The sequence below is a fragment of the Acinonyx jubatus genome, chromosome A3 (genome assembly GCF_027475565.1).
Source record: "Acinonyx jubatus isolate Ajub_Pintada_27869175 chromosome A3, VMU_Ajub_asm_v1.0, whole genome shotgun sequence".
Lineage (NCBI taxonomy): Eukaryota > Metazoa > Chordata > Mammalia > Carnivora > Felidae > Acinonyx > Acinonyx jubatus.
Genome location: NC_069388.1, coordinates 30,176,685 through 30,188,156, shown reverse-complemented (window position 1 = coordinate 30,188,156; position 11,472 = coordinate 30,176,685). Strand labels below are relative to the sequence as shown.

Below are 11,472 nucleotides of genomic sequence, written 5' to 3'. Positions count from 1 at the left end.
GCAAGGTAGGTCCAAAGCAATTTAGTCCAGCAGCCAACTATCCGTTAGCTCCCTCTGTGCCCGTGGTGTGGAAAGCAGGGATGTTGGTTTGATTCATTATGCATTCTGCTGTGGTTATCATTATTTATGGCTTAGAGGGTAAAGAATCATCAGGCAGTGCCAGAACAGCAAGAATTCAGGAAGTTAGCTCGGATGAAATAAGTGATAGGGATCCATGGAAGCTGGTTGGGCAGGGGAGTGGCCTGATGAAAGAGTTATTCACATTTGTGGCTGTGCCTTCACCAGGAGGAAAGCAGGTGTCTTCCGGGGCCTCTATATTCCTAGTAGAGCATCTCCTTCCGTCCTCCAGAGAGCACCCCCTTCAGCCCATGTCTACCTGAGGGCACTGTCTGATGGGGGAGGGGCTCCCCTGAGCACAGAGCATGCCAGAAGTGCCCCGGGGTTAGCTCCTCAGCAGCAGCCCTCACCCAGTGAGGGAAGGCATTGGGGAGCAGTGCTCCAGCCAACCCCCCTCTCAGGGGGATATTCGAGCAGAAGCCCCCAGCAGGACAGGGTTTCCTGAGGGCCCCCACCAACCCATTAATGCCTCCACTGGTGTTTCCTCCTTTCCCTGTCTCACCACCCCACTCCTCAGAGTGACTCCTGCCAGAGTCCCCCAAATAACCCCCAAACAACTATCTCAAATAACCCCCTTGGATCCAAATTGTTGTCTCAGGGTCAGGTCACGATACATAGCACGAGACAGAGAAAACATGTGTATGGCACTTACATATGAGAATTGCAAGTAGAAATGTTTAGTAATCTTTCTCTGGATCTGAGGGGGCTGGCAGGGAACTTGAGAACAGGAGAAGGGGGGCTGAAGGCAGAGAACTCTGGGGGGTAGGTCAAATATTTTCTTTTCTCTTTTTGGTGAAGCAACGGTTTGGTAAAATCAACTCAACAGTTATTCATAAACCACCATGTTAAGGGAAGAGCGTCTTAAACAGATCACTTAAATTGTCCAGGGCACCCAACCAGCCTGCTCACTGAGGCAGAGCATAAGTGCCAGACAGAGATACAGCACCTGTCCTGGTTCCGTCTGTCCTCAGACTCCCATCCTGTCTCCCGGGCATCCATCCCCATTCATGCAGTCACTCAGCTCCCTAACCACGACGCCAGGGAAAGCGACACTAACAGTGTCCTATTGATAACCCCCACTTGCAGTGCCACACCCCACACCCAGCTGCTAGCACCCACCTGTTCCCTGGCCACTGGAGTCCACTGTGCTGCCTGTAGCACTGGCTAGACACGCCAAACGCCCCAGGATCGGCTCTCAGCCACGACTGGAGTTGGTGGCTGATGATGCAGCAATCCCCTCGGCTGGGGTAACCTTGAGACATGCACTCTACCCTGCCTCCCAGGGCTTCCTGTAGAGCTGAGCCCCACTGTCCTCCACAGTAACAGACTGAAAACACCTCCTGCAGTGGGCTGACTTCCCTTCTCTGTCTCACTTCCTGCTCCCTAGCCAGTGTTTCCTGGGATCACCTCCCAAGTAAGGTACTTGAACTCTCTCTCATGCTTGCCTGGCTCCTGCTTCTTGGGGAACCCAGCTCAAGGTGAGAGCGGGCAGGTCCCCTCTTCCCTCTGAGTCTGTAGTCCAGGGAATAATATCTTCTGTCCTCTCAAATGAGGGTGCCTGGGACAAGATAGGTTCACTGAACACTTGAACACAGTAAGAGAACTGTCAACATTCACTTGATGATGATAAAAGTTCAAAGCTCACTAGGGGAACGTCATAGCTGTCACTTTTCAAGTGTTTAATACAAGTCAGTTCATCTCCTTTGAACTGGATGACCAGCCAGTGAGGTGGGATTTATTATCCCAATTCACAGATGAAGATATTGAGGTTCAGAGAGTTTTAGGAACTTGCTCAAGGTCACAGAGGAAGTGATGGTGCCAGGATTTAAATCCCATTTGACCCCAAACTCTGTTCTTATACCCTTATGCAAAACTCTTTCCAAATAAAAAAGCATCATCTTTATATCCGGTGTTGGTTGTATACTGAACTGGGGGGAGGGGGGAACTACCTCTTTTTACCTTGAAAACCCCTGTTTAACTTCAACCTTCAGCTCAGGTTTCACTTCATCATGGAAGCGCTCTCTGCCCCCTTCCCCAGTAAGGCTGGGCTAAATGCTCAGGCCCCCACTGGACCCCATGCGCATGCCTCAAACCCTGCTGTGATTCTCCATTTACTTTGCTGCCTACACTCACCTCCCTGCCCAGCTTGAAATGGCTTCAGGAAAGTTCCCAACCGCATGTGCCCAAAGGCCTGGGGCCCCTCAGGATACCAAGAAGCAAGAGTAATAATAACAACAAAAACAACAACTCAATAAACAAAGAAGTGACTATCGTGAGGATACAATGTCTCCCTACACATCTCTGTCAAAAGAAAAAGAGAGTGTCATTTAGTCAACATGCCCCCTTAGCTTTTCTGGGGCTTGTTTTCCTCCTCTGGTCTCAGTGACCCCCACAGCCTTCCACTTCTGACAAGGGGTGCTTCTAGGGGTGTCCTAGGCCTGCTGGGCATCTCAGGGGAGACAAGGAGTGTAAGATCTCCTTCAGGAACTTATCCTAAAGCTCTTAGACATGGCCCAAATGACAGTATGGGCCCAGGTGCCAAATGGATTCAGACTGGGGGAAGTTAGAAAAAGAAGGAATCAAAGCCATGTCTCTGTCTTCCCCTGTGATGAGAATACCTGTGAATGGTCAGGGATGGGGTGGATACTGGCAGGGGGTGAGGAAATGGGAATAGGAAGAGGGCCAGGCTAGGGTATGAGATCAACCAAAGTGCCAGGGGGGTAACTTTGGATCAGTACTGCAGGAGGTCACATCAGGGACAGGGGAGCTGGGATATTGATACCTCGGTCAGTCATTAGTTAAAAGCTGCCCTCGGTGTGTAAATTTCCAACTTACTCGCAGTCACAAGGTAGGTTCCAGCATGAGGGAGCCTGGGAAATGTAGTTCTCTACAACCTAGAGCAGAGACCGGTGAAGGAAGAGAAATGAGTCTGTGAGCAAACCAATGAGAGGCGTGCCAGCTGACCCAGGGGTCTGAGACTCATAATGCTTGAAATGTTGTTCCCAATTTCTATTTCATGATTTCAAAAAGATAACTCAAACCTGGCCAATGAATTCTCAGGATTTCCTGAATTTCAAGCCTGGTTATAAGATTCCAACACAAATGTCACCCTCCACAACAGGACAGCTAGCTCGGCCAGGTGGCATGCACCCGGGAACTTCCAGCCCTGGAATTTTCAGTTCTCTGAAGTCTCAAGTCCTGGCTTCTTGCCACTGGAAAGGAGACCAGGACGAGGTGTTTCGTGTGGAGACACAGCTAGAAGTTGTGGCTGGTTATTGAAGAAAAACCAGGTTAGACTGCCTTTGCAGTGACAGAAAAGTGGGCCTTGCTAAAGCTTTTCTAAAAATTATTATAAGCAAAGACATGTCTGGGTTTCCCCCAAGATTTTTCGGAATATCAGTCTCCTAGGATGCAAAGCAACCCAGTGTCCACACACGAACAGCATGCTGGGATGAGAAGAGCTGAGGGGGAGAGGTCACTCTGGAGAATGACAGCAGGACACCGGTGAAAGGCAGGGACTCCCGGTACATCCACAGGGTCTCTGATCATTCCCCCTGCAAATGTAGGGCATTTCCCCCACCTCCCATCAGGCCTCAGAGGTCCCAAAGCTGCCAACTTCTCTGCCACACATCCTCACCCAGTCCCATTCATTAAGAATTGACCCATTAAGAGTTGTGTGTCTCCCTCTCTCTCCGCCCCTCCCCCACTCATGTTCTCTCTCCCTCTCTCTCTCTCTCTCTCTCTCTCTCTCTCTCTCAAAAATAAACATTGAAAAAAACAACAAGAATTGACCCAGACTCTAAGCACTCCTTCCATCCTCCTCACCATTAAAATATAGTGGTCCAGGAGACAGTGACCTGTAAACTCTGTTACTAGGATGTTTCAGTTTCCTGGAGCTGCAGGACCAAAGCCAAAGCAATGATGCGGTAATGGCAAGACCTTAAGCATGTGATGAGCCAATGGGAGAGATCTGGGAGGGGGAGGGGGGGAGAGGAAGCCTCTCTGGAATTATCAGTCACCAGGACCAGGAGTTCTAGGACTGGAAGAGCGTAGGAAGTACAGCTCCCCTTTTTTTTTTTAATGTTTTTATTTATTTTTGAGACAGAGAGAGACAGAGCATGAGCAGGGGAGGGGCAGACAGAGAGGGAGACACAGAATCCGAAGCAGGCTCCAGGCTGTGAGCTGTCATCACAGAGCCTGACAGAGATCATGACCTGAGCTGAAGTCGGACACCCAACCGACTGAGCCACCCAGGTGCCCCCAGCTCCCTTTTTAAACTCCCACAAGCTCTCTGGACCCAGCACAAATGTCCCCCAGGGCACCCAGACACATCAAGTTATAGATGCTGAATTAGAAGGCTCTGCAATAGGGAGAGATGGGATGGGGACCAGATGTCCAACATCAGTGCCAGCTGGTCAACCAGTAATTAGTGTGAAAATTCCCTTTCCTCAGTTCTTAGTGACTTTTTATTCAGATTAAAATCAAGTCAAGGCCCGATGCAAGAAGATCTCTTTATAATCCCAGAGCAAGCAACTCCCTCGAAAGGAATAGCCAGAAAAAATGATTATCTTCATGTTCTGCTTGCAAGGCACATGAATGTCTGAGCTCTGAATGCTCCTTCACTGAACAAGCAAAGGGCACAGATAAACTGTACCTTGAACCACAAGCCATGGCTGTGAGAGTACCTAGACTGGTTTGGGATGGCCCATATCAGTGCCCACACTATTACCAGCAGAGGCACCAACGTAGGGTATTTTCCTCAGCACCATCACCTCCACCCATCCTGATGGAGTCTTCTCGTCCATCATCACCACCTTGGTGAGCTTCACCATCTTCTTCCCCTTTATAATGACCAACATCAACACCAAGTCCAGTTCAGTGTCCTCTCCTCTGGGCAACTTTCCCAGCCATCTTTTCAGACACAATTTGTTGTTCCTTCCTCAGTGACCGCCCCCCCCCCCAAGATGGCATACTCCTGTGGAGTACGACTTGTGGGTCAGTCTCTCCTATCAGCCTGTGAGCTTTTCAGACACTGAACTGATTTTCAGTCTTTGTTTCTCTAACATCCAGCAAGTGCCTAGAATACACAATAAAAGATTGAGAGGACATTTCAACAATAGGGTGCTTAGTTCTGCTTCCAACTTCCACTTGCCTGGTCTACACAGCTCTAAGTGAACTCATCCCTTCCTCCCTACAGCCCCCACTACAGCTGCGGGCCTCAGAAGAATCGTTGTGCTCATAGGTCCCCTCTTCTGCGTCTTCCCACCCCCCCGCCCCCAGCAAGTGGCCAGTTCAAGAGTTACTGGAAAAGAAAGGGCAGCCATCGGTGGTATTCGAGAATAAACACCAACAAGACTTGATAGGCATAGAAAATGGCAATGAGAGTGGAGCCAGATGATCTCAAACGAGGCTGCTGCCGCTGACCGACAGGACAGTCCAAAAGAGACCTGAGGACAGGAGGGAGGGAGGGATGAATTCAGTGAAGGACAAGATGTCTATAGGAGGTCAGCAGTGTTTAGCGGGAGATTCTGGAAGATCAATGGAAATACAGGACACAAACCTACGGGAAGTGGTGTACCTGAAGCTGGACATGGAAAATTTGGAGTTCCCCCACGCTGAGGTTGAAAACTAAGGGTGTACAAGATCATCCATCCGAGAGGTCCAAGGACAAGACAGGGTAAAGAGCAAAGAAGAACAATCAGCCCAAGGCTGGGCTTTGGACGCACTATCATGTATTGAGGGCAGGCCATGGGGTGAGGACTCCGGGAATAAGTTGGCCTAACAGGGCTATATTTGAGCCTGAACAAAAGGGAAAATCAGCCATGCTGATCCTGCCTTTATTTAACATTTTAATATTCTATTCATCGTGGATTTTTGTATTTCCATTCTTTTAATATTTCACGAAAATGTTATCTTGAGAGAGAGGATCGAATGGAGCCGTCCAGCAATGTCCTTCTCAAGGAAAAAAAAGAGACCTGTGGCAGCTGAGTCCCGTGGCCAGAGCCCAAGCACTGGATTCCACCGGCCAGGATCAAATCCTGGCTCTGACATCTCTTAGGTGCATGATCTCAGGCAAGGCACTTCTCTTCCCTATACTTGGCATCCTCACCTGGAAAAGAAAACCTTCCTCGTGAGGTTATCACAGTGCCTGCCTTACATAGCGATCCCTAAAGAGTTGTCTGCACCCCCGGTCCCTAAGGTGCTAAGGAGGGAAATGAATAGGCTGGACAATGGAGGAGATGCTAGGAGTGATGAGTCCAGGGAGGACAAAGAGGCAGTGCAGCCTGGAAACCAGGCGCCTTCTTCTCCACGTCTGACAGATGGACAGAGCCAGACAGAACTGGAACACTGCATCCACTGTCCACATTTTATATGTTGCATTACACTCTATTTTTTAATATCTGTGACTTCCTTCCATTTGTGTGGGGGATGGAGAATGAAAACCTTCCCACAAGGCAGGAAAGGCCCAGTGCTCAGAGCAAGCTGGAGCCTGGCCGCTATCTGACCCAGTCCGTTCTCCCTCCCCTGTCCTCCGGAAGCATTGTCACAGACCCTTTGATCAGTGCCCTCACGGTGACAATGCACAGCCGCTGTGTGGCTCCCGGAGGACTGGGGACAGTCTGGGGTGGGGAGGGGGCTCTGCCATAATTTCCTTCCCAAACCTTTTTTTTTTTTTTTTTTTTTTTTTTTTCAGAAGCCTGTAACTCCCCAGCATGTTTTTCCCTGGTGGAAAATGTCCATGTTTGGTGTCTGCCCAAAGGAGAATCTCTATGGAAAGTTTGAGAAAGATTCCCTCTGGCTGGGAATGTGAAAAAAAGCCCGTGCCTTTCCCATTTGGAAAAAAAAGGAAAGAACATACTTGAGACGTGGTTATTTTTGTCTCAGATTCAGAAGGAACTGACTTGGACAGTGCTCACTTGGCCTGCATTCCCATCGCTTTGTTGGTAAAGGCAGATAAACTAAGCCACACGGAGGTGATGCCGACCCCCAAATGCTCATGTCTCTTCTCAAGAATCTTTTTTGTTTTGCCCTTTTATTAGATACAGCCCACAAATAACAAAGTGTGCAACTCTTAGGAATCTTACGTCTACAGCTTGATGAATTCTTACATGGGCGTATAACCATATAACCACCGCCCAGATCAAGATATATAAAACATTTCATGGGGCGCCTGGGTGGTTCAGTGAGTTAAGCATCTGACTCTTGATTTCAGCTCAGGTCACGATCTCATAGCTGTGAGATTGAGCCCCGCGTTGGGCTCTGCACTGAGCCTGGAGCCTGCTTGGGGTTCTCTCTGTCCCTCTCTCTCTGCCTCTCTCTCTCTCTCTCTCTCTCTCTCGTTCTCGCTCTCAAAATAAATAAATAAACATTGTTTTGAAAGCTATAAAACGTTTCCAGTACCCCAGAAGTCTCCTTCCAGCCACTTCCCAGTCAACATTCTCACTCTAAAGCTAAGCAGTTAGTTTCGCTTATTCTTAAATTCCATGGAAATGGAATCATCCAGTATGTATGCTTGACTTGTCATTTCATTCACTCAACATAATGTCTATGAGATTCATTCATGCAATCACATATCATATCAGTCTGCTAGGGCAGCCGTGACGAAATACCACAGACTCAAGGGCTTAAACAACAGAAATGTATTTTCTCACAGTTCTGGAGGCTGGAAGTCCAAGATCAAGGTGAAGCTTCTCTCCTTGGCTTGTAGACCGCGTCTTCTCCCTATGTCTTCACGCGGTCTTCCCTCTGTGCGTGTCTGTGTCCCAATTTCCTCTTCTTACAAGGACACCAGTCATATAGGTTTAAGGGCTATCCTGATGAGCTCATTTTACCTTAATTGCCTCTTTAAAGACCCAATCTCCAAAGACAGTCACATGACATACCAGGGTATAGGACTTCAACATACAAATTTGGGGAGGGGAACACAGGTCAACCCATAATACATATTATACTGAATGTTTGGGGAATTTCTTCTATTGCTGAATTAGATCCCACTGTGTGATTCTACCACAACTTATTTATTCATTCTTTTATATCAATAGATACTGGAATTATTTCCTGCTGGGGACTATTGCAAACACTGCTGCCATCGACATCTCTAGTACATGTCTTTTAATGAACATAGGCACTCATGTCTGGTGCATACGTACCCGGGCGTTCAGTTGCTGCGTCATAAAGTATGGGTGTGAGTAGCTTCAGCAGACACTGCCAGACGGTTTTCCAGCATGGTTATAAAAGGCTTCACAAATTTAAGAAACAAAACAGATGAACATAGGGGAAAGGAAGCAAAAATAGGATGAAAGCGAGGGAGGCAAACCTTAAAAGACTCTTAAGTGCAGAGACTAAACAGCGCTGCTAGATGGGGTGTTGGGTGGGTGGGGGGATGGGCTACATGGGTGATGGGCATTAAGGAGGGCACTTGCTAGGATGAGCACTGGGTGTTATATTTAAGTGTTGAATCACTAGATTCTACTCCTGAAATCATTATTGCACTGTATGTTAACCCATTTGGATTTAAATTTGAAAAAATAGAAATAAAGGGGCGCCTGAGTGGCTCAGCTGGTCGGGCATCTGACTTCAGCTCAGGTCATGATCTCGCAGTTTGTGAGTTCAAGCCCCGCCTCGGGCTCTGTGCTGACAGCTCTGAGCCTGGAGCCGGCTTCGGATTCTGTGTCTCCCTCTCCCTCCACCCTTCCCCCACTCACACTCTGCCTCTCTTTTTCTTAAAAATAAACACACATTTAAAAAATTGGAATACAAATAAAATATAAATAAATAAAATGAAAAGACTACATATTGTATGATTTCATGTATACGAAATGTCCAGAATAGACAAATACACAAGGCAAATTAATGGTTGTGGTAGCTTACCTAGGGCTGAGGGCAGGGGCTGGAGAGTGACTGATAATAGGTGCGGGGTTTCTTTTCGGAGTGATGAAAACATCCTAAAATTAGATGGTGATAGTTGCATAACTCTGTGAATGTACCAAATAAAAACTTCTCTTGTGTGCTTTAAGTTGTATAACATGTGAACTACATCTCAATAAAACTTGAGATGCAAAAAAAAAAGAAAAAAAGCTCCACACCTTTGCCAACGCCGGTATTAACACACCCTTTTATTTTAGCCTCTCAGAGAATCTTAAAAATCAACTTTCAAAGCAAGTTCAGCTGCAAAATCTATGCTCCTGGGAATCAGGGAGTGCATTTGCCATACATATGTGTGGATAACCCCGATTTCTCTTGTGCCTAGAGCTCTGGTCTCCTGCCTCCACCCGACTCCTGCTCAGGAGTCTTGGGAGTTTTAGTGGGATGTGTCCCCAGTTGGGACTGGCACAGCATAAGATCTGGGGGAAGCCTAAGGCCAGTGAGTAACTGACTGAGGGAGAAGGAGAAGGAGACAAAAGCAACGAGCAAAATGCAGTTTAAAGAGTTGTTTCTGGCCACCTGGGGAACGAAGGCTGTGTTTGCACCACAGAGAGAGCTTCAAAGAGCCCCTGCAAGACCGTCTGTTTCCTCACTGACAGTTGCAGCCAGCCTTTCGTGAAAAGGAAATCCTCAGAATCCCTCACATCCGGGAGCACGAGGAGGCTTCTCCGAGAACACCCTTCAAAACAATGGTCACCCTGAAGGTGCTGGATTCAGGACGGACCTTCCATCCACCTCCCCCAACCCCCCCTGCCTATTCCCTCCCCTACCTTGCCTGCCCTAGTGCTGGAAACTGCCACAGAGCAGCAGTCCCCTACATTACAGCATTTGCTTTCCTAGTGTCTTCAAACCTCCCAAGACCGTCCAGTCAGAGAAAGACAAATAACCATATGATTTCACTCATATGTGGAACTTAAGAAAAAATAAATAAATGAGCAAAGGGGAAAGAGAGAGAGAGAGAGAGAGAGAAATCAAGAAAGAGACTCTTAACTGGAGAGAACCAACTGCTGGTTACCAGAAGAGAGGTGGCAGGGGGGTGGCAGGGTGGGTAAAACAGGTGATGGGGACTGGGTGACGCACTGGGTGACGCACTGGGTGACGTATGGAAGTGTCGAATCTCTATATCATATGTTTGAAACTCATATAACACGGTATGTTAACTAACTGGAATTAAAGTAAAAACTTATTTAAAGAAACACACACTCTGAAGACCACCTAGACCTGAAGGGAACAGGAAGATAACCATGTCTTATACAGGTCCCAACATGCGAGCCTGGACCCTCAGAACGGGCAGGAAAAACATAAAGCGAATCCTTACCTTACTCCTTGGACCAAAATAAAATCCAGTCGAAGCAAATATTTAAGTGTAGAAAAGAAACCATGAAAGTATTCGGAGGCAAGAAATTAGTAAATGTGCTTATAATCCTGGACTGCAAAGTCCTTTCTAAATAAGATAAAAACCCAGAAACCATTAAGGAAATGATTGCTACCTACAACCACATAAAAGTTAAAATTGTTTGAGGGATGAAAAATACCATCCAGAAAGGCAAACGATAAACAGCAGGTGGAGGGTGAAACTTGCAACCCATCTGTCAAAGGCTAATTTTCTGAAATCACACACACAAAAAACTTTTTTGTATTCATTAGAAAAGGCCTAACAATCCCATAGGGGGAAAAAATGGAGGAATGGATGAAAACAGGAGGTCACAAAAGAAGAAATCCAGATGTCCAATATACATAAGAAAAAAACGCTCCACCTTAATCATAAATAAGTAAATGCAAGTTGAAACTGTAAGATACCTTTTCAAAACTGATCGTACTGTCAGGATTACAAACAGGTAACAGCAGCCATTTAGTGAGGGTTTGGGGAAACAGGCATGTGTGTGCACTATTCGTGGGCACGTGCATTGACGGAGCCCTTCTGCAGGACGACCATTCTCTACATATTTGATCTGTTATTGTCACGTTCTTTTGCAAGATGGCTGCCTCTGCTCTAGGTACCATCCACATTTGAGGCCAGAAGAAGGTAGAAGATTTAATGCTAGGGAATGCTCCTCTCCTGCCTGTCTCTTACACTCATTGGCCAGAACTGTGTCACATGAGACCGCTCCACCATCCAGTTACAAGAGTTTCTGGGAAAGTGAGTATCTAGCTAAAAAGAAACATATTACCACGATTGCCTTAGCCGACCATGATTTGTCTTTAGAGGCTGAGCACCTTACCACCCTACATAAACTCCTCAACAGGGATTATCTGGGTGATAATATTTTATTATAACAATCAATTATTTTAATTCTAATTATAAAAGTGCTTTCAATGAATGGGTAAATAAATCATCAAACAAGCTAGAGATATGGCCATCTGGTTGGCTTTATTGAGAGCCAAGGATAGATGGTAATACATATTTTGGTGACTTCAGGTGGGGGCAAT

At 47.0% G+C, this 11,472-nt stretch overlaps 1 long non-coding RNA gene across 3 annotated transcripts in view; it reads right to left on the bottom strand.

The window, feature by feature from the left end:
- Positions 1-11,472, bottom strand: part of LOC106980159 (uncharacterized) — a 42,413-nt gene that overhangs the window by 5,549 nt on the left and 25,392 nt on the right. For all 3 annotated transcript variants that reach the window (XR_008289195.1, XR_008289193.1, XR_008289194.1), the window contains 4 exons: positions 8,989-9,062; positions 8,268-8,356; positions 2,953-3,011; positions 1,237-2,418 (listed from right to left, as the gene is read on the bottom strand). This is a non-coding gene — a long non-coding RNA (uncharacterized LOC106980159). The remainder of the gene's footprint in view (positions 1-1,236; positions 2,419-2,952; positions 3,012-8,267; positions 8,357-8,988; positions 9,063-11,472) is intronic.